Genomic DNA, 23,732 nt, shown 5'->3' with positions numbered 1-23,732 from the left:
ACTTGACGTGAACTCGACAGCAATTCAGGCAGCAGCACAGTCTCTCTCCCTCTCTCTCTCTCCCTATGGGACAGATAAGGAATCGTCTAACAGCCAGGATCAGAGTTATTTATCGGTTGGTATTAGTATCTGAACATGATTGCAGTGTCATATTTATAAGTAAGGCCAGTGCGTTAACAAGGCTAACGCCTGTAGCTACCTGTAGACCGGTAGCTCAGGCTAGGAAATGTAGACTACATCGTCCTTCCCACTAGAGACAGTAAACGCAGTTTAAGCTTATTGTGTCAAAACAGAACTGTGTTTAGAAATAGTAAAAACGTTTTTATTGTTACATGTCAAACTGTATTTCAGAACATTCGGTTCTGTTCGTAAGTACTTAGTTCTGGAAGGGCGTTGTGCTTTAAAATACACAATTCTTTACAAAATACTATCACTGCCCCGCCTCAACACCCACCCGGCACACCTGACGAACTGGTTCGTGGGGCTGGAACAATATCTTCATTTTCGGTTTTGAAACGCGGACTGGAATGCAGTACGTTTCGGTGCGAAATGTCCGAGTTCAGGAAGGACCTCAAGGCCGGGCTTTTCCTAGTGACCTCAGCACTCAACGGAGCCGCCCCACCCTCCCACCCAGCGCCTTGAGACCCCCACGGGTGAGTAGTTGCGCGTTACCAACCCTGACTGATTGATTGAAATGTCATTTTCCCTGCCTATCTTCACCGCCAGGGGTGAGGCGGGTGCATGAAAGACCACGGGGCGCACATACCAGTCCGCACACGCAACAGATACAGAACATACATATCACATGTGCATTTTATTCCTACCACAGAAGATAGAAGAATGCATAAGAAATATAAAAACTGCACATACATACCACCTGCGCCTTCCTACATCAGAAGATAGACAGAAGCATGCACAAGAAAAACACACCGAGTTGTGTAGGTTTACAGGAAATCAGACGACCGTGCAGTAACTGGCCCCCTCCCGCAATGCTCGGTCTCACACGGCCTCACACAAGAGCAAGGTGCGCCGATTATTCATGCGTTATTATTCATACGTAGTCAATAATTCATAGCAATAACGCCTTGGCCGTGGAGGGAAAACTGGTGAAAATACCTGTCACCACTGGAGCACCCCCCAAAGCGAACTATTGTGCTTTCCACATACACTAGACACGCGGGTACACACAAGCCACTCCCGCGAGAAAAAAAGTCATACAGTATCTAAAGATGCATGCCAGTTATATGATATTCACACATCATTATAGATAGTTATACTGTAAATTGCCTATACTTATCCCCGCATTCAGTTGAAAGCTTCGTGTGATCACACTTTTGGAAAATATGTTGCACACCAAATATATATAGCTCCCTTGTATATGTGCTCCGTCTACTAAAATGAGATTGAATTATGAGTCAAGGGGTTCACGCTTTTTCGTGAAACGACTCCCGCCCAGAGTCCGACGTATTTTTCCTTATAGACCTGCCCACAAAAAGCCGGTGAGATTTACTTTGGTGAAATCACGTGGCCTCGGCGGTTTCACATTTCTTTCATTGACATACTCACAACCGGCAGCCTCGCCTAGTAACAGGAAATACGGTTATGGAAAGCAGAACGGGGCGCAAAGACTGTCATTCAAGCTCATGGATTTATGCAGGAGATCTTTGAGTGGCAAAATATGCTATGTTGTGAGAAAACAAGGTACGTTTGCAATTAGCACCTGGAACAGTCCTAGACTCGTATGTTATTGGCTGTTGTAATCAATGTATTGCTTGCTCTGCATGGGGCCCGTGGTTTGCCAGGAGACGGTTGACTATGAACAGTCTAAGCAGATCTCTAACTCTTTAAGAATATAACTAATCACGCCCATTGACAGGTTGCTAGTTGTTTCTAAAGGAACATATCTCTGAAGAATCGAAAATAGGAACCCAGTCAGCATAATGTCGCAGGACAGGAACAGTTGGAGATTTTATAAATTCACCTTGTTTCAGTTTTAAAATTAAGATTTTTTTCTCCTAAAGGGTAGCGGTGGGAGCGTGAATGTAAGTAACAATGAGTTCATTCATAAGTGATTTAGTTACAATTTTGTCTGTTAGTAAACTTTGTACTGTGTGGGAAATGTGACTCACGGCGGTGTCACGAACACTAACTCCTCCTACCCTAAGCGCGCTTTTCAATCTTCCTGGTAAAGTTCCTAGAATGCAAGACTTTGGCTCATAGACAAATACACACCTGTAGCAGAAATGCCTTTTCAGAGCGTGTACCAGTGTCGTGTTCTCGCATGTTGTTCAGTAATTATAACCTGCTAGGTAACCTCTCCCCAGCTGCTCTCCAGTACAAGGTGCAGGAATTGAAGGCCTCTATGTACATGCACTTTATCCTCTTTATTCATTTATGATATTGCATTTATTTCAGAGACGTTTTAAGGCATGGGCAAAGTGGGCTGTGGCCCAGGGCCCCAGCCTTCAAGGGGGGCCTTATAGAGCCAGCTCTGTTCTGCAGAGAGTCTTGCCTTGATGACCTTGATCTTAAACAAATTGTTTTGAATACTGTTTTCCTTTAATGTATTCTTAATGTGGGTGATGTGTGAGAGTCGATTACAAACATTTTGCAGAGAAATGTGTTTATGTTTCATGCAACATCCATAAAAAAGGTTATTTTAGATTAATGCAGGATCTCACATATGACAAATGGGAGAGTGGCTCAGAAATTATTTGCAGTAATATTGGTGAGCCACTGCTGTGTTAAAATGCTGAAAACACGTCACTATCCCTGAATATTAAATGTAAACACAATTAGAATTTGGATACGTGCGCATATGCAGTGTTAGTGACCTGGCAAAAGAGGGCATGAAAGAGCTGAAGTTAGATCATGAAATCAAAGATTTTCTGAACCGGGCCCCTCAAAATGCTTGGCCCAGGGCCCCCAAAATCCTTAGCATGTCCGAATTTTATTTATGACTTTTGTGGAGCGCTGAGGCTTAGATTAGGTGGTTTAAAACGATATATACTCTGCTTTATGCTGTAGCAAAACATTTGCCTGCTTGGGGCATCTTAAATTAAAAGACTATGGTGCTACACAGGGGAGTTGGAACAATTTTCGAAGTGGGGGTGCTGGTCAGAGGTATCAAAAGGGATGGGAGATGATAACTTCTATCTCTACAAAAATGGAATTTAAAATTAATTTTGTTTGCTTTGTTTACTCCTAAGTAAAAGCCATTTGTATTATTATTTTGTAAAGAGAGGAAGTGTACCCATTGTGTACTTTCAATGCTGGTCAAATCGTTTGAAATGTTTGGACGCAATAGAAAGTAAAATAGTGAAAGTTCTTTTTATGTTTGATGGGATACTCCTCATACACATAGTTTTAGGGCCTGATTATGATCTAGGCGGATGGGATACTCCATCACAAACGTGACAGATATCTTTTTCTGTCAAATTTCAAAGGAAAAAGTGGGATTGTAAATTGTCGGAAGGGATATGTAAAAACAACAATTGATGGACGGAATGTTGCACAATGGCAGAACATTCACCCCCAGTCACAGATCTGGGTTTAATCCATCGTTATTTTGCTCACCAGACCACCCCAGTTAAGACATGGCCATATGCAAATCAGGCTTGGCCCTGTGCCTCATGGGAACAGTCCAGCCCGAACTGCCAAGCCATGTCTTTTCTGGACCGGAACCAAGCATCCTAGGCCCAGTCCATGGCCCACTTTGAACATCCCCTGCTCAATGCAAAATGACTCAGACGTCAGCCCACCTACTCGTATCCGTGCATGCGGCACCGTATAAAGAACCTTGATCCATTGTATGAAAAGCGGTGGGAAGCCCATGCGTCGCAAAACTCGGTACATATAATGCCATTCCACTGAATCGAATGCTTTTGCTGCATCCAACAGCACCGCCGCAGCCTCCATGCCGGGCTCCAAGACATGAAACATTGAGAAGATCGTGCAGAGGTTGTGTGAGGTGGACCTGTCTGGTATGAAGCCTGCCTGATCAGGCAACACCAGTCCCTGTAGCAGCGGTTGCAACTTCATCGCCAGAATCTTTGCCAATATCTTGGCGTCAATGTTAATAAGCGACAGCGGGCGATATGATTCACACTTCTCCGGTGGCTTATCTTTTTTCAGAAGAGTGATGACCAAGGCCTCTCTCAGGGCGGCAACACACCATTCTCATATGCCTCCGCATACATTTCTAGTAGGTGTGGAGCGAGTAAGTCCACATATTTTTTATAAAATTCCACCGTAAGCCCATCTGGGCCAGGCGCCTTGCCATTGGACAATGCCGCTATCGCCATCTTAATGTCCTGTTTGTCTACAGGTAAGCATAGATATTTCCTCTGTACATCAGAAAGCCAGGCACAAGCAATATAATCTAGATATGTCTCAAACTCCTCCTCCGATGCATTACTACGCGACTGATAAATCCCGCATAGAAGCCACGGAACTGCTCTACGATGTCCGCTGGCTTGAAATATTCACCTCCCTGATCATCAACTATCCTGTAAACTCTAGGTTGTTCCAGCCTCTCCTTGATCTTAAATGCCAGTGTGCGTCCAGGCCTGCCCGCCTCCCCATACCGCCTCGCTGTATGTCTTCTAGAAATGTATTTGACCTCCGTGTTCGCTAAATCCTCATAGTCTCTAATGAGTGCCTGTATGCGGGCTAAAGAATGTTTAAAAATGCAAATTCATTCTTGCTAATTAGTCCTTCTTTTCTCCATCGGTTGAGGGCATCTTTGTAATTTTTACCAATTTTCTTCACCTCAGCTGGATGTATTTTGCGGTAACATTCCTGATCATTTAAATGCCTATAGGCCTCCTTTCTGTACTACTTCTTGTCCTATAGCACTATATTACCTCCTTTGTCACTTTTATTTATGATCACTGAAGAATTATTTTTTAGCTTTTTCATCAGCTGGAAGTATGGTGCATTTTTCTTGGGAGAAACCTTATTATGCTTTTTTGTAGCAATGTTTAGTTTCTTGAGTTCATCGGTGACTATCGTGAAAGATGTCAATGGCATCACGTGGCATATTAGGAATGAACGTTGATGGAGCTTTAAACGGACTTTGGCATGATGATGACATGCTAACATCCTCTATACATGCTAAACTTTGGGTTCTGGTTGCTGTCTGTACATGGGGATCACTTTCACTCCCCAATAGATTTAGGGGTTTTCAGCAATGGCACATCTCCTGCTGCTAATTCCCTGTTGCATCCAGAACCAGTCTGTTGAGAATTTAAATCTCTGGGGGATTTTCCTTTGATGGTGTAATATTTTTTGAGTTTGAGCTTCCTGATGAATTTAAAAACGTCTATTCTTGTTTCCCCATAGTTAAAACTGCTCTCAGGACAGAAACTTAGGCCCAAAACAAGCAGTTGTTTCTCAGCTTGACTAAGCTGCACATCTGTTAGATTGACGATGGTTTGGTCTACATTGGCTGACGCTTCTGCCACCTTTTGTTCTGTTGCCCTCTTCCTTTGGCTTTTGCAGCATTTGCGTCTCTCTCTCCTTCTGATGTTCCTTTTGTGCTAAAGGCATTCTTGGCGTTTTTTCCGTGGTCGTAGGGACTTTTTTCTCTGTTCCCAGATAAAATCCATCTCCTCAGCATAGATTAAAAATCCCAAATCAACTCAAGAGCTGGCCACATTTTCACCACTTGATGCTGATTCCGAGTCGCTTTGGACAGTGCTGCTTTCCGATATTGAGAGGCATGATTCTTTATTGGTCGATGTCATTGGCCATACTGGGAACGGTCTTCTCTTACCACTTTTTGTTTCCTTAGTGAAAGTAAATACCCGCCCCAATTTGTATTCGTACTTATCACACACAAATTTGTATGCTTTCCTGTTTTTGATAACCTCATCTAAAAGAATGGAATACACTCAAACTAGAATTGATCTTTTTAATTTGCAAGAAAGGTCAAGTTACGGACATTTTTCAAATTGCAAGGCCCAAGGAATCGCATTGGCCAGTTGGAAATTTCTAGTGCAGGAACAGAGCTCTTAACTAGCCATGATCTCAGTACAGTGGCAGTTTTGGAGGAATTACAAGATGAGAGTATGACATACGCACAGGCTGCTAATAAAGACTCTAATATAGCACAAAGTGATGATAGTGCACCCATATTACAAGAGAGCCCGAGGAGTCCATTTAAACCAACATCCCGATGCCTCACGACACCATTGATCTGTTCACTGAACAGGTCACTAGAGATCTGATCAGGTTGAGATCCAAAGAAGAGTCTCGACATGACAATAATATAACGAAACAACAAAGAATGGCAATTCAAGATCTACAAGAGGACCGAACAATTGTGTGTAAACCCTCGGACAAGGGGGGGAATGTTGTTCTGCTCACTGCTGAATATTACTGCAAGGAAGCATTGCAACAGCTTAACAACACATCCAATTGTGTACGGATTTCCATGAAAGAGTACTCCATTAGCATCAAAATCTATGGACAACTTATAACCAAATGGAAACACAAAGGTATGTTGGATGATAATGAATATACATTTCTCAACTGTAAACATCCAGTCATTCCGACTTTTTATCACCTCCCAAAGCTGCATAAGAACAATGTGAACCTCCCCTCGAAGGGAGCAATAACTGAGACCATATCCACATTTATTGATTTCTTTCTGTTCAATTTTGTAACCGAACTGACCTCGTATATTCAAGATACGAAAGACTTTTTAAAGAGAATTGAAGGCAAAACCTTGGAATTTGAGTTTGTGATGATCACTTTAGATATCTCCTGTGGGAGGCTTACAAAGCTGTCATTCAGGGAGAGGCTGTCTCCTTGATTGCAGGGAAAAAGAGGGAATGGCAGGGCGCACTGGAAAAAGCAGAGGAGGACGTGTTACAATCAGAAGAAGAGGTGGCTCGGTCGGTGACCCCTGAGGGCCTTCACCGTTTAAAGCTACGGCAAGACAAGTTCAGTAGCATAGCCAGGGACAGAGCCAGGGCGCAGTACAGAGGGGGTCAGAGTAGAATATACGAACACGGGATAAAGTGGGAAAGCTGATTGCCTGGCTAGATCGAAGGGAATGGGCGTCGAGATTAGTGCCCGAGATACAGGGGGAAGGCTCCAGTGCCATCACAGACCCGCAGGCCATTGCTGATGCATTTGCAGAGCACTATCGGGTGGTGTATAGTACGGCGGGTAGCTTCACAGAAGCAGAAAACATGGAGATGATTAGAGATATTCAATTACCCACGTTATCAGGTGAAAACAGAGATTATCTGGAATCCCCACTGACGGATGATGAACTGGCGCAGGCAATCAGAGGCGTGCATTCAGGGAAGGCCTCAGGGCCTAACGGCATTCCGATTGAACTTTATAAACTGAGGTCCAATGGGCTCGAGAGAAGGGGCAACTCTCATATGACCAACGAGTGACCAATATAGTGGTCATATATAAGGAAGGCAAACCCAGAACAAGCTGCGCCTCCTATAGGCACATATCGTTATTGAACGTGGAGCCCAAAGTCCTTGCGAAACTACTGGCGACACGTTTGGCGAAAGTTATCACCACCCTGATCCACCCGGATCAGTCGGGCTTTATGCCTCATCGTAATATAGCCCTCAATCTGCGTCGGTTGCATGTAGTACTGGGTAGGACCCCGACAATTACGGAACCGACAGCCCTGTTATTGCTAGACGCCACTATGGCATTTGACATGGTCGAGTGGCCCTACCTGTTTGCAGTATTGGACAAGTTGGGTTTTGGTCTGGAATTCACGGGCTGGATACCCCTCCTGTGCTCTGACCCGATGGCCCGAGTTATGGTGAACAATCGCAGGTCCCCCGACTTCCATCTGAGTAGGGGCACCAGACAGGGTTGTCCCCTGTCCCCACTTCTTTTTGCGCTTGCCCTGGAACCTCTAGCGGCGTGGGTCAGACAGGACCGTTCCATACGCGGAAAGCGGTGGTCATTGGAATGGGAAGATAAGATCTCCCTGTACGCAGATGATGTTCTGCTCTATCTCACTAATCCGAGAGAGTCGTGATCTGCTTTCCGGACGTGTTGGCAATTTTCTCCATGTACTCTTGTTTGCCATAAGTTGGCTAAATCGGTGCTGTATGTCCTCAGGGGCGATCTGCCGGTCATTCCCGGCCCTTGCCCTATCCAAATTGCTCTTGAAGGTTTTAGATACCTCGGCATCTACATAACTTTAGATTCGAAGCTCCACTATGCTAACAACCTAAGCCCTCCCCTACTGAGATTCAGAAATGACATGGTGAAATGGAATGCCCTTCCGCTCTCCATGCTGGGCATGGCAGTGCTTTTTAAAATGATGGGTCTGCCTTGGTTTCTATACGTGCTCCAAAACACTATGGATCCAGTTCCTGCGTTTTATTTCAGGGAAATCGAGGGCCTCCAGAGACAGCTTTGTTGGGATGGTAAACTCTGTATAGGTTTTTCTAAGCTAACTCTCAATTGGTACGACGGAGGCATTGGGTTGCCTGACTTACGGAAATATTACTGGGCATCCCAACTCTTGTCGAGAGGTGGATGGATGATTTGGGCTGGTGTATGTTTAGGGAGAAGTCAGTCTACATTGCCAGGGGACTTCCTGGGAAGTGGAGCAGGGTTTGGGGAGCTTGGAACCATTACAGAGGGGATATCTGTACCCCACCAGACCCACGGGGTGGTGCTGTAGCGCATGAGTCCCCTTGATCCACCTAATGCAATAACCGTGTATCATTTTGGAATGTATAGTATGTCGTTGAAGAAAGATGGCGATATCTGCTGTACCACTTGATTTTTTTTTTGTCAAACTGTTTAATAAAAAGAAATATAAAAAAAAATTGCAAGCCATTAAAAGGAGCCGGGAGAGGAAATTATGATACACAACTAAAATGAAAAATCAGCTTTAAAAATCAAATCTATGAACATGTATTAAAGACTAAAGAAAATATTGCTATACAAACACAATCATTTCTGTTCATATCCTTCTGGAGAAATCTTTTGCTTTTTCAAACAGCTTGCCTCTCTGTCTTACAAGTCTTAATTGGTGAAACCAAGAGTTTTGTGAATAATTATCTAATATCTTTATAGACAAAAAGGATTACATGTCTGGCACATTTCATAAAATGCATACAGACCAGTTGGTCTGTAATGCTAGAAACAGAGGCCTGGAGATCTTTGATGGGGTTTCTCCCTCTATGGAGGGAAGACTGTTAGACCTGGGGGTCTCTAGTTGGCTGAGGCAGTTACCTTAGTCCGAATAGGGACCCTTGCTTCTAGTCAGGGAAAGGAGGGACGCCCGCTTTCATTACTCCTGCTCACCCCCTGGTAGCTTGGCACGAGCAGCCACATGGCAATGTGTAAAGTATTTGCAACCACACTCCCATTGACACAGTGATAACACCACAAATGAACACCACACTGATGTATGAAAATAGCGGTATAATTATCAAGAAGCAAAACATGGTAAGACAAAACGATAAAAATCCAACATATGCGTATTCGTAATATTTAACTTTGCCAGTTATTAGGCCAACAAACACTTGTAGGTTCTGGTGGTATTAATGAGCAGTTCACGATGTGCAAATGCAGTCCTAATGCAGTGCTATGCAGTTCGTAATGCAGTTCATATTGTCAGACTAATGCAGTTCGTAATGCAAGAATAATGCAATCCTCAATGCACGTAATCAGGCAGTTCGTAATCCAAGTATAACACACTCCTTAATGCAAGTAATAAGGCAGTTTGTAATGCGAGAATAATGCAATCCTCAATGCACATAATAAGGCAGTACGTAACGTGAGAATAATTCAATCCTCAATGCACGTAATAAGGCAGTTTGTAATGCAAGTATAACGCACTCCTTAATGCAAGTAAAAAGGCAGTTCATAATGCGAGAATTATTCAATCCTCAATGCAAGTAATAAGACTGTTCGTAATGCAGGTATAATACAATGCCAATTGACGCAAGTAGCGCGGGCACCACTAGGCCCCAACCACATCCAACAGTCCTGAACTTCCCAGGGCGGCCCCGGTACTGCTGGACAGGTCCGGGCCGCTCGAGGACTCATCGTGTCTAATGCGATGCAGCGGGAGAGAGACGGGGGCACTCCTGTACTCCTCCAGCACGCCTTCTCAGGCCACACACGCTTGTGGCTCCCGACCGGAGTTCAAGCCTTACCTGGGGGATGCGCTGCCTCGCTCTCTCTCTCTCCCTGCTTGTTGGACGTCCTGCTGGGTGCAACCGATGACGACGCAGCTCCGATGCAAAGCGACTCTGTAGCCGGACAGGTTACGGCGCTGCCCTCCGTTGTTGATGATCTTGGACAGATTCCCCTTGCAGATTACCTCACAACTTCCTTAGCTTTACGAAATCCTTCAGCACGTTGCGGCTCGGGCTGGCGGCAGTGATCTTGATCCGCAGCCTCAGTTACGATGATGGCTCGGGCCCCAAACAGCTACAATGCAGCGTGGACTACGATTCATGCTGCAGGCGCACTGCAGTCATGGGACACTTTCCAACCAGTACCACGGACCCCGCGGTAGTCTCAGGCTGCACACGCACACGTACAAAGCATCGCTGAGACTCGGTTGGGTTTCGGGCCACACAGTCTCGGGGCAATGCTTACAAAGGTCTCAGGCTGCAAAAAGCACATGCACACAGCACCGCTGAGACACACTTGGAAACTTTGATGTTCCTGAGTTTCCACAACAGGAAGCCAGCTCTCCTTGGGGACAAGTTACTTTGGGACACAGCACACAGCATAGTCCTTTCAAGCAGGGGGACACAGACCACTGCAAAGTCCCTTAGCCTCTCCTTAGTTAAATCAGCAAACTGCAGGCCAGCCCCAGAACACACGGCAAGGGTCAGTCCTTCTCTTCAGTCTCTTCAGCTGTTCTTCCTTGGCAGAGGTTCCTCTTGACCACAAAGTAGTTTCAATCCTTTTCAGTCTTGATCAGTCCAACGTTCAGGGGTTTCAGCTTTCATAGTTATACCCCTAAATGTCTTTGAAGTCTTTGTGTTCAGAGGGCATTGACCCCTGTCCAAACCAGTTCTGGGTGTCTCCTTGCCAGTGACACCTTCTTCCTTTGATAGTGCGGGTCTCCTCAATCACTCAGCAGGAGGTGGAGCCATTCTTTTATGGCAGCAGCCAGGCCTCTTCACCTCAAGGGGGCGACTCCTCCCCCAGATGCAGGTCAGCCTGTTGCTGTCTCACCTACTCCTTTCCTGGGTCAAGACATTTCCCAGATCCTATCACATTCAATTCCAGACAGTCAATCCACAGGCAGAGGCACACAGAATTGTTAGAACAAAAAAAAAAAACAGCCACTTCTAAAAGTGTGGTTTTTAAACACACAATTCAAAAACCATCTTCACAAAAAGATGTGTTATTAAATTGTGAGTTCAAGCACACTAAACGTCACCTCTCTATCTTAAGCCTATGGGAAGATAGGCATGAAACATATTACACACATTCTGTCCTTTGGGCAAGATGGCCTTGCAACCGTGAAAAACGAAATGGAGAGTATTTCACTATCGGGACATGGTACACATCTCTGTACTACCTTTCACAGGCACTGCACCCTCCCCAGGGGGGTACCTTAGGCTCACTATAGGGGTGTCTGATGTACATGGAAAGGGAAGGGTAAGGCCTGGCAAGTGGGTGTACTTGTCAGGACAATATGGCAGTTAGCAAACTATGCGCAGGCACTGCAGTGGCAGGCCTGAGTTCTCTCTTTAGGGCTACTTGTGTGAGTGGCACAATTAGTGCTGCAGGCCCACTAGTAGCATTTGCATTACCAGCCCTGGTACACATAGTGCCCTTTACTAGGGACTTTATAGTAAGGCAAACATACCATTTATGGACAACCAATTACCATACACTTTATACAGGGAGCACTTGCACTTTGGCACTGATCCGTAGTGGCAAAGTGCCCAAAGCCACTGGATTCAAGCAAGCCGGGCTGAAGACGGCTGGAATGCCAGGGAAGACATGGTTTGGCAGTTCGGGCTGGACTGTTCCCATGAGGCACAGGGTCAGACTGCTTTGCATATAGCCATGTCTGAACTGGGGTGGCAGAGTGGGCTAAAGAACGGTGATGGATTAAACCCAGATCTTTTGACTGGGTGTGAGTGTTTGATTGATTCAGATGCTCCGTCCATCACCACCCCCTTTTGTACCGCAAAGCATATAAGTCGGCATCATAATGTCAGAAAAAGGTCTAGGAGGAAGGCAAAAAGTTTAAGGAACTTAAGCCACAAAGGGCCAAGTCCAGCACAAGACATGCCTGAATAAAGACAATCCAGCTAACTAGTGAGATCATTGGTGTAAACTAACTGAATTGACCAACTTGTCCTTTTAATCGAGGTTGGTGCCTCTAGAATGGAGGGTGGCTACAGTTATCCCTTGGTTGAAAAAGAATGGTACTGACCCAACCACACTGGGCAACTAGAGCCCTACCTCGCTTTTACTATTTACTGTCAAAATCATGGAATGTTTTTTAATGGCCAGACCTCCAGAATTTGGAGGACACAATCTCCTAGATGCCAGCCAATCTGGCTTTAGACCAGCTCACATTCCACAATGATGGCATTGATTTCTGTGTTGAATATGCTTCAACCATGGTTTAATGGGGGGAACCGACATTTTACAGTAATTCCAGCCTTTCGGTCACCTTAGATACAATTTCCTACCAGATTCTTTTGCATTGGCTGTCTGACGCTGGTGTGAGAATGAGTGCTTGTTGTGGTCCAATACCAATGGAAATGTAGGTGTTATACTAGACTTAAAATTGTTGCATGGCACTCAGGTCATTAAGATCATGACCACCTGCTTCATGCTCCTTAAAACCATGAAAAAGCTGAAGCTCTCCCTCTCCTGCTGGAACTGTTCTAGCAGCCAGGCTTTGTATGCATTATATAGGAAGCACCACTATCTGATTGCATATTCAGTGATGGACAGACATTCTATTGCATATTAAGTAGATGGCATGTATTGTATTGTGTCGCAATGTAAATGATAGGAAGGCATTCAGTGGCACAATAGCATGTCCATGTGTAGTAACTGTTGGATGTGCATGGCTTTTTTCTTGTTGTCCTCATCGCCATTAGATAAACCCAGAGCAATTCAGATATCTCCACACGGCGCAGTACGAGGAGAAGTTCGTTGATACCAATAACCCTTTCAGGCAACAAATTATACAGTGGTACCGGTACATTGACGACGTCTGGCTCCTGTGGCAGGGGAGCCAGACCGAGTTAATGTCTTTTCACGGATGGCTTAACACAAGGCACAGAGACATAAAGTTTTCAATAGAAAATAGTGCCAGTCGCATGAAATTTTTGGATATTGAGTTAAGATGTGAGGACGGACGGTTGATAACATCATTACATAGGAAAGACACTGATAGGAATACTATGTTGCACCATAGGAGCTCACATCCGCGTAGCTTAAAAGCCAATCTGCTCTATGGACAGTTACTCAGAATCAGGCGCAATTGCTCAGATGTGCAGGAGTATGAGCGACATGCACAAGCTTTTTGTTCCGATATGCAAGAAAGAGGATACCCTAGGAAGCTCCTTAAGCATTCGTTCAAACGTGCCAAGTACACGCCTAGGGAATGTCTTTTGCAACCCAAACAACGCACACCGTTGAACAAACTCGTGTGCGTTACAACTTTCTGTCCGGACACACACAAACTACGACAAGCGGTTTTAAAGAACTGGCATTTATTGGAGGGGTTGAATTGCCCGTTTCCCAAACCCATTTTTGCCTACAGAAAAAATCGCAGTATTGGTGAAGAACTCATTAGGGCTGACATCGCTATTGCAAAGCCTAAAAGCGATCTGCTTGCGCAATGGAACCTTAAGCCGATTGAAGGCCACCATAAGTGTGGAAATTGCGTCGCCTGTTCCAGTACAATTGAAGGTGACGAGTTTGTTCACCGAGGCATAAAGTGGAGACACAAGGATTTCTCCAATTGCAGAACTAAGAATGTTGTCTACATTGTATTATGTCCGTGCCAGTCCCTTTATATAGGAAAAACCAGTCAACAAGTGAATCAAAGAATCAGCCAGCACCAATCCCGGATTAAGAAGCAGGTAATGTCTGCTCCAATGGTAGAACATTTCTGCGAAAAGGGCCACAACGAACAACAACTCCAATGGTCTGTACTGTACACCATGAATCCGAAGTCTAAATGCCATGACGTCGAGCGAGTTCTATTACAGAAAGAAGCATATCTTATTCTAAAGTTCAACAGCGCACATACTGGCCTCAATAGCCTGTCTGAGATAGCGCACATATAACACTTGTCTGGTAAAATTCATCAGAGCTGACCTACATCGGTTTGACATCCCTGGTTTAACCTATGGTCCTTTCGATCTATTTCGATAATTTTAAAAATTGTGGTCCATGGCCATGAGATGTGTTGAGAATAACATCGTATGATGCTCAAGTTGCAATATACTTCAAATCTTGAGAAGTACCTTTAGCATGGGATACAGTACCAATGCGCTTCATAATTTATCAGCGCATACACCAAAAATTTCATTAGTTTGATCGCATTAGCACGATAAAATGGATAGGCAAACATGTTGCGTATATATGTGTCTCCATGGCGCCTAGAATATGCGATTTGATTAAATGTGACTACAAGTCCCATAATGCAATTTTCCACCAGGAAGTACAAAACAAGTCCCATAATGCAATTTTGCACCAGGAAGTACAAAACAAGTCCCATAATGCAATTTTGCACCAGGAAGTATAAAACAAACAGAGAAGTGCGGCGGCCATCTTTATTGAAAGAAAGCAGACTCGAGCGCGGACGTGCTGTGGCAGAGGAGCAGGTATTTACAAACACCGCCTTATCATGGTCTGAGCATTCATTCAATATTTTTGAGAGATTTTTTTTGAAATCGGCGTTTCGTTCTATTACAGGACGGTGACTGCGGTTTCTCCCTTTAAATCTTTAAGAACAAGATACTTCAGTAAGGTAGGCTAATTCTTCTGTGAGTTATATCCACTCACTAAGAATGTTTTGAAAAAACCACATGATTGAAACCTATGCCATTACTGTTGTATAATTACACCTTGATGGTGACGTCGTACAAGCAAAATTCGCCGAGATACGGCAGTTCACAAACAAATAAGGTACGCTTCTCCCCTTTTTTTACATCTTTGACTGGAGCTTGATAATTAAAAGACTCGAGTGGGTTAAATTGAAAACCAATTTCCCATCTTTTTTAGACATCTCTGTCTGGCCACCACAATAACTAGCGAGTTGGACCACAAGAAGATTAACCATCACGCCCCTCTTTAAAACAATTTTGGTATGTAGCTATCCTTTATTATCACTCCTTGCCCACGATTGGAGAAAGGCACTCACTATGAATGTGCCTGTTAAAGTAAAACAATGTCTTTGCATCTTTTCAGATACAAAGAATAAACAGCCCTGATGATAGACCAGTGACTTTGTGCCTGGTTCTTGAAACGCGTCGGCAGTCTTTCTTGGGTGGAATAAATTGTCAACTTCACGACACTAGGACCGGCTGGTCCAGTATTTAAGCGTTTACAAGCTATTAAGTTGCTTATACCCCCTTGGAAATCATTTTTATTCATGTTTTTTATTGTAATATTTGTTGGTTGTGATGTAATTATAATTTTTTGTAATGTTTGATGCAGAAACGTTTTTTAGTGTGTAAATAATGTTTGTTTTTTGATGTATGTACAAAGTGTATTTAGTCTTGTAAATATTCCAATACGTAGTCCTTTATTCTGTTATGATTTTTTGAAAATTTGAAAAAAAGCATAAATGATAGACACTGAGTAATGCTGTCTAAGGGTGGTTACAATAAACTGGTGTCTTACCCTTCTTGAATATTGAATGAGTAATTGTGGTGTGGGCACTGGGTGTTTTTGCAATTTTAGATATAAGGTCTAGCCCCCACTACGTGTTTATGGACCTATCCCCTTTTGGTTCTCAATAATTAGTGCGGGTTTTCATCCGCGAGGGATCTTAGGACTCAAGATAGTCCTTCAATTAGTACATATTCAGTAGGGTGGAGGGACCATCCGTCTCTCCTGAATATGGCAGAAAAGGACACATTGTCCTTTAGTGAGACTCATATCCAAAATTTAATAGCCTCATCCCCTTTTTCCTCAGTGGCGTTAAGCACTAGTGCTAAACAGCAGAACGAATCCGATAAGTTGATTCGATTACGTAAAAAGCACGTGAGAACAGAGTTACACGGGCACTTTCTCCTGAAGCACCTCAAGGGTGGCACTATCCCTTGGGGCCTTCAGGTCAAGCACGTCCCCGTTATCTTTACAGAAGATACAGAGTACAGAAAAGGATTTAGCTACATTAACACCAAGTGCAGCCGGGACCTCATGGTCCATACAATCGAAACGGCACAAAGATTATGCACTAAGGAGGCAGAGAAATAGAGGAACTGACTAAGGCCATAGAGACCAGCCAGGTGGTCACCGATGCTAAGTCGCTCTTTGAGAAAATTGAAAAAGAAATTCAATCTTTTAGGGACAACACTATTACGGACAAGAATAATAGATACGAACGCGACGTCAAGGCATTTAAAATTGAGCTGGTATATCCGTTTTTGCGAGAGGACTACTATTCACAGCAGGACTCCCGTCAGGCTTTGTCAACCTACCAAGGTAGATCGAGAAACAGATTCACCACATTTTCAAGCACGTCTTCTTCGGACTCCTCAGGGTCTGATAACAGAAATCAAAAGAAAGGTGTGTCTTTTTTAGAGAAGGGCAAACAAACAAAACCCAGGTACAAGGTACCATTGGAAATGAAAACCAGGAGCAGCAACTACAAGTCATAGGAAGATCAACAGCTGTAGTCAATTTATCATCTAGAGTATTATCCATGGAAGAGGAAGCGGTACTTAATCTTGGGTTAAAATCTGTACCCAGTAAAAACACTGATTATACCAAGCTCAAAATGGAGGCAATAGAGTTTTGCCGCAAGGTCAAACTGAAGGCGTTTTTTGCCAATACCCCATTTATTGAAAGCACAGAAACAACTGGTCTTAGGAACAAATCCAAGCTCGTTCCTTACACTAATATTCCAAAACAAGTGCAAGCTTTTAAACAAGTACTGCTGTCTTCCATTGCCAAGATGGAGAAAGCTAAGACCTTTACTCAACAGAATATGAATAAACATCAGAGAGAGGTAATTGGTTCGCTAAAGAATGACCCTTCTATTGTCATCAAACAAGCCGACAAGGGTGGGGCTATAGTCATCTGGCCTCGCTCTATGTACTTGGCAGAGGGGGAGAAGCAAGTGAAAAACACCACCTGGTATCGTGCATTAACGGAGGACCCTACTAGAGACATTCAGGGCCAAATTTCCAAAGTTTTGGACTTTGGCAAAGAGAGTGGTTTCCTTGGCAATCAAGAATACGATTATCTTTCTAAGAAATGCCCAAGGACCCCTGTCCTTTATCTTCTACCGAAGATCCATAAGAGTATGCAAGAACCCCCCGGACGCCCCATTGTTTCCGGGTGTGATTCCTGTTTAGAGCCGATTGTGCAATATGTAGATTTTTTCTTGACACCGTTTCTGGGCCAAGTCAAATCATATTTGTGTGATACGACTGATTTTTTGCTCAAAGTGGAAGGTACCAGCTTCGATCCCAGATCGCAAATCATGGTGACAATGGACGTTACGTCCTTATACACCAAAATTCCCCAAGAGGAAGCCCTAGAAGTGATGCAATTATATCTGGACCAAAGAGAAAGACCACATCGAGTCCCTACTGGTTTCATTTTGGAACTTGCGGCAATAGCATTGAAGAGAAACTATTATACCTTCAATGGCCTTTATTACATGCAAGTGAAGGGCACCGCCATGGGATGTCCTTACGCCCCAGAAATGGCGGTGCTCTTCATGGCGCAGTACGAGGAGAAGTTCGTTGATACCAATAACCCTTTCAGGCAACAAAATATACAGTGGTACCGGTACATTGACGACGTCTGGCTCCTGTGGCAGGGGAGCCAGACCGAGTTAATGTCTTTTCACGGATGGCTTAACACAAGGCACAGAGACATAAAGTTTTCAATAGAAAATAGTGCCAGTCGCATGAAATTTTTGGATATTGAGTTCAGATGTGAGGACGGAGGGTTGATAACATCATTACATAAGAAAGACACTGATAGGAATACTATCTTGCACGATAGGAGCTCACATCCGCGTAGCTTAAAAGCTAATCTGCCCTATGGACAGTTACTCAGAATCAGGCGCAATTGCTCAGATGTGCAGGAGTATGAGCGACATGCACGAGCTTTTTGTTCCGATATGCAAGAAAGAGGCTACCCTAGGAAGCTCCTTAAGCATTCGCTCAAACGTGCCAAGTACATGCCTTGGGAATGTCTTTTGCAACCCAAACAACGCACACCGTTGAACAAACTCGTGTGCGTTACAACTTTCTGTCCGGACACACACAAACTACGACAAGCGGTTTTAAAGAACTGGCATTTATTGGAGGGGTTGAATTGCCCGTTTGCCAAACCCATTTTTGCCTACAGAAAAAATCGCAGTATTGGTGAAGAACTCATTAGGGCGGACATCGCTATTCCAAAGCCTAAAAGCGATCTACTTGCGCAATGGAACCTTAAGCCGATTGAAGGCCACCATAAGTGTGGAAATTGCGTCGCCTGTTCCAGTACAATTGAAGGTGATGAGTTTGTTCACGGAGGCATAAAGTGGAGACACAAGGATTTCTCCAATTGCAGAACTAAGAATGTTGTCTACATGGTATTATGTCCGTGCCAGTCCCTTTATATAGGAAAAACCAGTCAACAAGTGAATCAAAGAATCAGCCAGCACCGATCCCGGATTAAGAAGCAGGTAATGTCTGCTCCAATGGTAGAACATTTCTGCGAAAAGGGCCACAACGAACAACAACTCCAATGGTCTGTACTGTACACCATGAATCCCAAGTCAAAATGCCATGACGTCGAGCGAGTTCTATTACAGAAAGAAGCATATCTTATTCTAAAGTTCAACAGCGCACAGACTGGCCTCAATAGCCTGTCTGAGATAGCGCATATATAACACTTGTCTGGTAAAATTCATCAGAGCTGACCTACATCAGTTTGACATCCCTGGTTTGACCTATGGTCCTTTCGATCTATTTCGATAATTTTAAAAATTGTGGTCCATGGCCATGAGATGTGCTGAGAATAACATCGTATGATGCTCAAGTTGCAATATACTTCAAATCTTGAGAAGTACCTTAAGCATGGGATACAGTACCAATGCGCTTCATAATTTATCAGCGCATACACCCAAAATGTCATTAGTTTGATCGCATTAGCACGATAATATGGATAGGCAAACATGTCGTGTATATATGTGTCTCCATGGCGCCTAGAATATGCGATTTAATTAAATGCGACTACGAGTCCCATAATGCAATTTTGCACCAGGAAGTACAAAACAAGTCCCATAATGCAATTTTGCACCAGGAAGTACAAAACAAGTCCCATAATGCAATTTTGCACCAGGAAGTATAAAACAAACAGAGAAGTGCGGCGGCCATCTTTATTGAAAGAAAGCAGACTCGAGCGCGGGCGTGCTATGGCAGAGGAGCAGGTATTTACAAACACCGCCTTATCGTGGTCTGAGCATTCATTCAATATTTTTGAGAGATCTTTTTTTGAAATCGGCGTTTCATTCTATTACAGGACGGTGACTGCGGTTTCTCCCTTTAAATCTTTAAGAACAAGACACTTCAGTAAGGTAGGCTAATTCTTCTGTGAGTTATATCCACTCACTTAGTATTTTTAAAAAAAAACACATGATTGAAACCTATGCCATTACTGTTGTAGAATTACACCTTGATGGTGACGTCGTACAAGCAAAATTCGCCGTGCTACGGCAGTTCACAAAAAATAAGGTACGCTTCTCCCCTTTTTTTACATCTTTGACTGGAGCTTGATAATTAAAAGACTCGAGTGGGTTAAATTGAAAACCAATTTCCCATCTTTTTTAGACATCTCTGTCTGGCCACCACAATAGCTTGCGAGTTGGACCACAAGAAGATTAACCATCACGCCCCTCTTTAAAACAATTTTGGTATGTAGCTATCCTTTATTATCACTCCTTGCCCACGATTGGAGAAAGGCACTCACTATGAATTTGCCTGTTAAAGTAAAACAATGTCTTTGCATCTTTTCAGATACAAAGAATAAACAGCCCTGATGATAGACCAGTGACTTTGTGCCTGGTTCTTGAAACGCGTCGGCAGTCTTTCTTGGGTGGAATAAATTGTCAACTTCACGACACTAGGACCGGCTGGTCCAGTATTTAAGCGTTTACATTCTATTAAGTTGCTTATACCCCCTTGGAAATCATTTTTCTTAATGTTTTTTATTGTAATATTTGTTGGTTGTGATGTAATTATAATTTTTTGTAATGTTTGATTCAGAACCGTTTTTTAGTGTGTAAATAATGTTTGTTTTTTGATGCATGTACAAAGTGTATTTAGTCTTGTAAATATTCCAATACGTAGTCCTTTATTCTGTTATGATTTTATGAAAATTTGAAAAAAAGCATAAAATGATAGACACTGAGTAATGCTGTCTAAGGGTGGTTACAATAAACTGGTTTCTTACCCTTCTTGAATATTGAATGAGTAATTGTGGTGTGGGCACTGTGTGTTTTTGCAATTTAAATATAAGGTCTAGCCCCCACTACGTGTTTATGGACCTATCCCCTTTTGGTTCTCAATAATTAGGGCGGGTTTTCACCCGCGAGGGATCTTAGGACTCAAGATAGTCCTTCAATTAGTACATATTCAGTAGGGTGGAGGGACTATCCGTCTCTCCTGAATATGGCAGAAAAGGACACATTGTCCTTTAGTGAGACTCATATCCAAAATTTAATAGCCTCATCCCCTTTTTCCTCAGTGGCGTTAAGCACTAGTGCTAAACAGCAGAACGAATCCGATAAGTTGATTCGATTACGTAAAAAGCACGTGAGAACAGAGTTACACGGGCACTTTCTCCTGAAGCACCTCAAGGGTGGCACTATCCCTTGTGGCCTTCAGGTCAAGAACGTCCCCGTTATCTTTACAGAAGATACAGAGTACAGAAAAGGATTTAGCTACATTAACACCAAGTGCAGCCGGGACCTCATGGTCCATACAATCGAAACGGCACAAAGATTATGCACTAAGGAGGCAGAAGAAATAGAGGAACTGACTAAGGCCATAGAGACCAGCCAGGTGGTCACCGATGCTAAGTCGCTCTTAGAGAAAATTGAAAAATAAATTCAATCTTTTAGGGACAACACTATTACGGACAAGAATAAATGATACGAACGCGACGTCAAGGCATTTAAAATTGAGCTGGTATATCCGTTTTTGCTAGAGGACTACTATTCACAGCAGGACTCCCGTCAGGCTTTGTCAACCTACCAAGGTGGATCGAGAAACAGATTCACCACATTTTCAAGCACGTCTTCTTTGGACTCCTCAGGGTCTGATAACAGAAATCAAAAGAAAGGTGTGTCTTTTTTAGAGAAGGGCAAACAAACAAAACCCAGGTACAAGGTACCATGGGAAATGCGAACCAGGAGCAGCAACTACAAGTCATAGGAAGATCAACAACTGTAGTCAATTTATCATCTAGAGTATTATCCATGGAAGAGGAAGCGGTACTTAATCTTGGGTTAAAATTTGTACCCAGTAAAAACACTGATTATACCAAGCTCAAAATGGGGGCAATAGAGTTTTGCCGCAAGGTCAAACTGAAGGCGTTTTTTGCCAATACCCCATTTATTGAAAGCACAGAAACAACTGGTCTTAGGAACAAATCCAAGCTCGTTCCTTACACTAATATTCCAAAACAAGTGCAAGCTTTTGAACAAGCACTGCTGTCTTCCATTACCAAGATGGAGAAAGTTAAGACCTTTACTCAACAGAATATGAATAAACATCAGAGAGAGGTAATTGGTTCGCTAAAGAATGACCCTTCTATTGTCATTAACCAAGCCGACAAGGGCGGGGCTATAGTCATCTGGCCTCGCTCTATGTACTTGGCAGAGGGGGAGAAGCAAGTGAAAAACACCACCTGGTATCGTGCATTAACGGAGGACCCTACTAGAGACATTCAGGGCCAAATTTCCAAAGTTTTGGACTTTGGCAAAGAGAGTGGTTTCCTTGGCAATAAAGAATATGATTATCTTTCTAAGAAATGCCCAAGGACCCCTGTCCTTTATCTTCTTCCGAAGATCCATAAGAGTATGCAAGAACCCCCCGGACGTCCCATTGTTTCCGGGTATGATTCCTGTTTAGAGCCGATTGCACAATATGTAGATTTTTTCTTGAAACCGTTTCTGGGCCAAGTCAAATCATATTTGCGTGATACGACTGATTTTTGGCTCAAAGTGGAAGGTACCAGCTTCGATCCCAGATCGCAAATCATGGTGACAATGGATGTTACGTCCTTATACACCCAAATTCCCCAAGAGGAAGCCCTAGAAGTCATGCAATTATATCTGGACCAAAGAGAAAGACCACATTGAGTCCCTACTGGTTTCATTTTGGAACTTGCGGCAATAGCATTGAAGAGAAACGATTTTACCTTCAATGGCCAGTATTACATGCAAGTGAAGGGCACCGCCATGGGATGTCCTTACGCCCCAGAAATGGCGGTGCTCTTCATGGCGCAGTACGAGGAGAAGTTCGTTGATACCAATAACCCTTTCAGGCAACAAATTATACAGTGGTACCGGTACATTGACGACGTCTGGCTCCTGTGGCAGGGGATTATTTACAACAAGGGGTGGTGATGGACAGAGTCTCTGAATAAAGCAGAGTACTCTCACCCAGTCAAGAGATCAGGGCTAGATCCAACACCGTTTTTTAGCTCATTGCACCATCCCAGTTTCAGAACCTGGCTGTATGCAAATTAGTCTGTCCCTGGCCCAGTGCATCATGGGAACAGGGCAGACCAGACTACAAAAGCCAATTCTTACACTGGGAAGGAAACAAGCTTCCGGGGACCGGTTTCTGCCATTTCAGGCGTCTTCGGCCCGGCTTGCTTGAATCCTGATGGTGCAATGAGCAAGGGACTCACATCTGAGTATACCCTTCCACGCTTAGGGTGGACAAAATTATTTACAACAAGGGGTGGTGATGGACAGAGTCTCTGAATAAAGCAGAGTACTCTCACCCAGTCAAGAGATCAGGGCTAGATCCAACACCGTTTTTTAGCTCATTGCACCATCCCAGTTTCAGAACCTGGCTGTATGCAAATTAGTCTGTCCCTGGCCCAGTGCATCATGGGAACAGGGCAGACCAGACTACAAAAGCCAATTCTTACACTGGGAAGGAAACAAGCTTCCGGGGACCGGTTTCTGCCATTTCAGGCGTCTTCGGCCCGGCTTGCTTGAATCCTGATGGTGCAATGAGCAAGGGACTCACATCTGAGTATACCCTTCCACGCTTAGGGTGGACAAAATTATTTACAACAAGGGGTGGTGATGGACAGAGTCTCTGAATAAAGCAGAGTACTCTCACCCAGTCAAGAGATCAGGGCTAGATCCAACACCGTTTTTTAGCTCATTGCACCATCCCAGTTTCAGAACCTGGCTGTATGCAAATTAGTCTGTCCCTGGCCCAGTGCATCATGGGAACGGGGCAGACCAGACTACAAAAGCCAATTCTTACACTGGGAAGGAAACAAGCTTCCGGGGACCGGTTTCTGCCATT

At 43.8% G+C, this 23,732-nt stretch overlaps 1 protein-coding gene across 2 annotated transcripts in view; it reads left to right on the top strand.

The window, feature by feature from the left end:
• The first annotated feature begins 522 nt into the window (after positions 1-522).
• XKR9 (XK related 9) overlaps positions 523-23,732 on the top strand; it is a 335,451-nt gene continuing 312,241 nt past the window's right edge. The window contains exon 1 of one of the 2 annotated variants that reach the window (XM_078687158.1): positions 523-653. The gene's annotated coding sequence lies outside the window, so the exon portion shown is untranslated. Of the gene's footprint in view, positions 654-1,508; positions 1,702-23,732 lie in introns of those variants that run through there. The other variant, XM_078687159.1, reaches the window with a different exon arrangement.

Source organism: Lissotriton helveticus, chromosome 4_1 (genome assembly GCF_964261635.1).
Source record: "Lissotriton helveticus chromosome 4_1, aLisHel1.1, whole genome shotgun sequence".
NCBI lineage: Eukaryota > Metazoa > Chordata > Amphibia > Caudata > Salamandridae > Lissotriton > Lissotriton helveticus.
The sequence above is the reverse complement of the archived record's forward strand: the minus strand, read 5'-3'. Positions and strand labels throughout refer to the sequence as shown.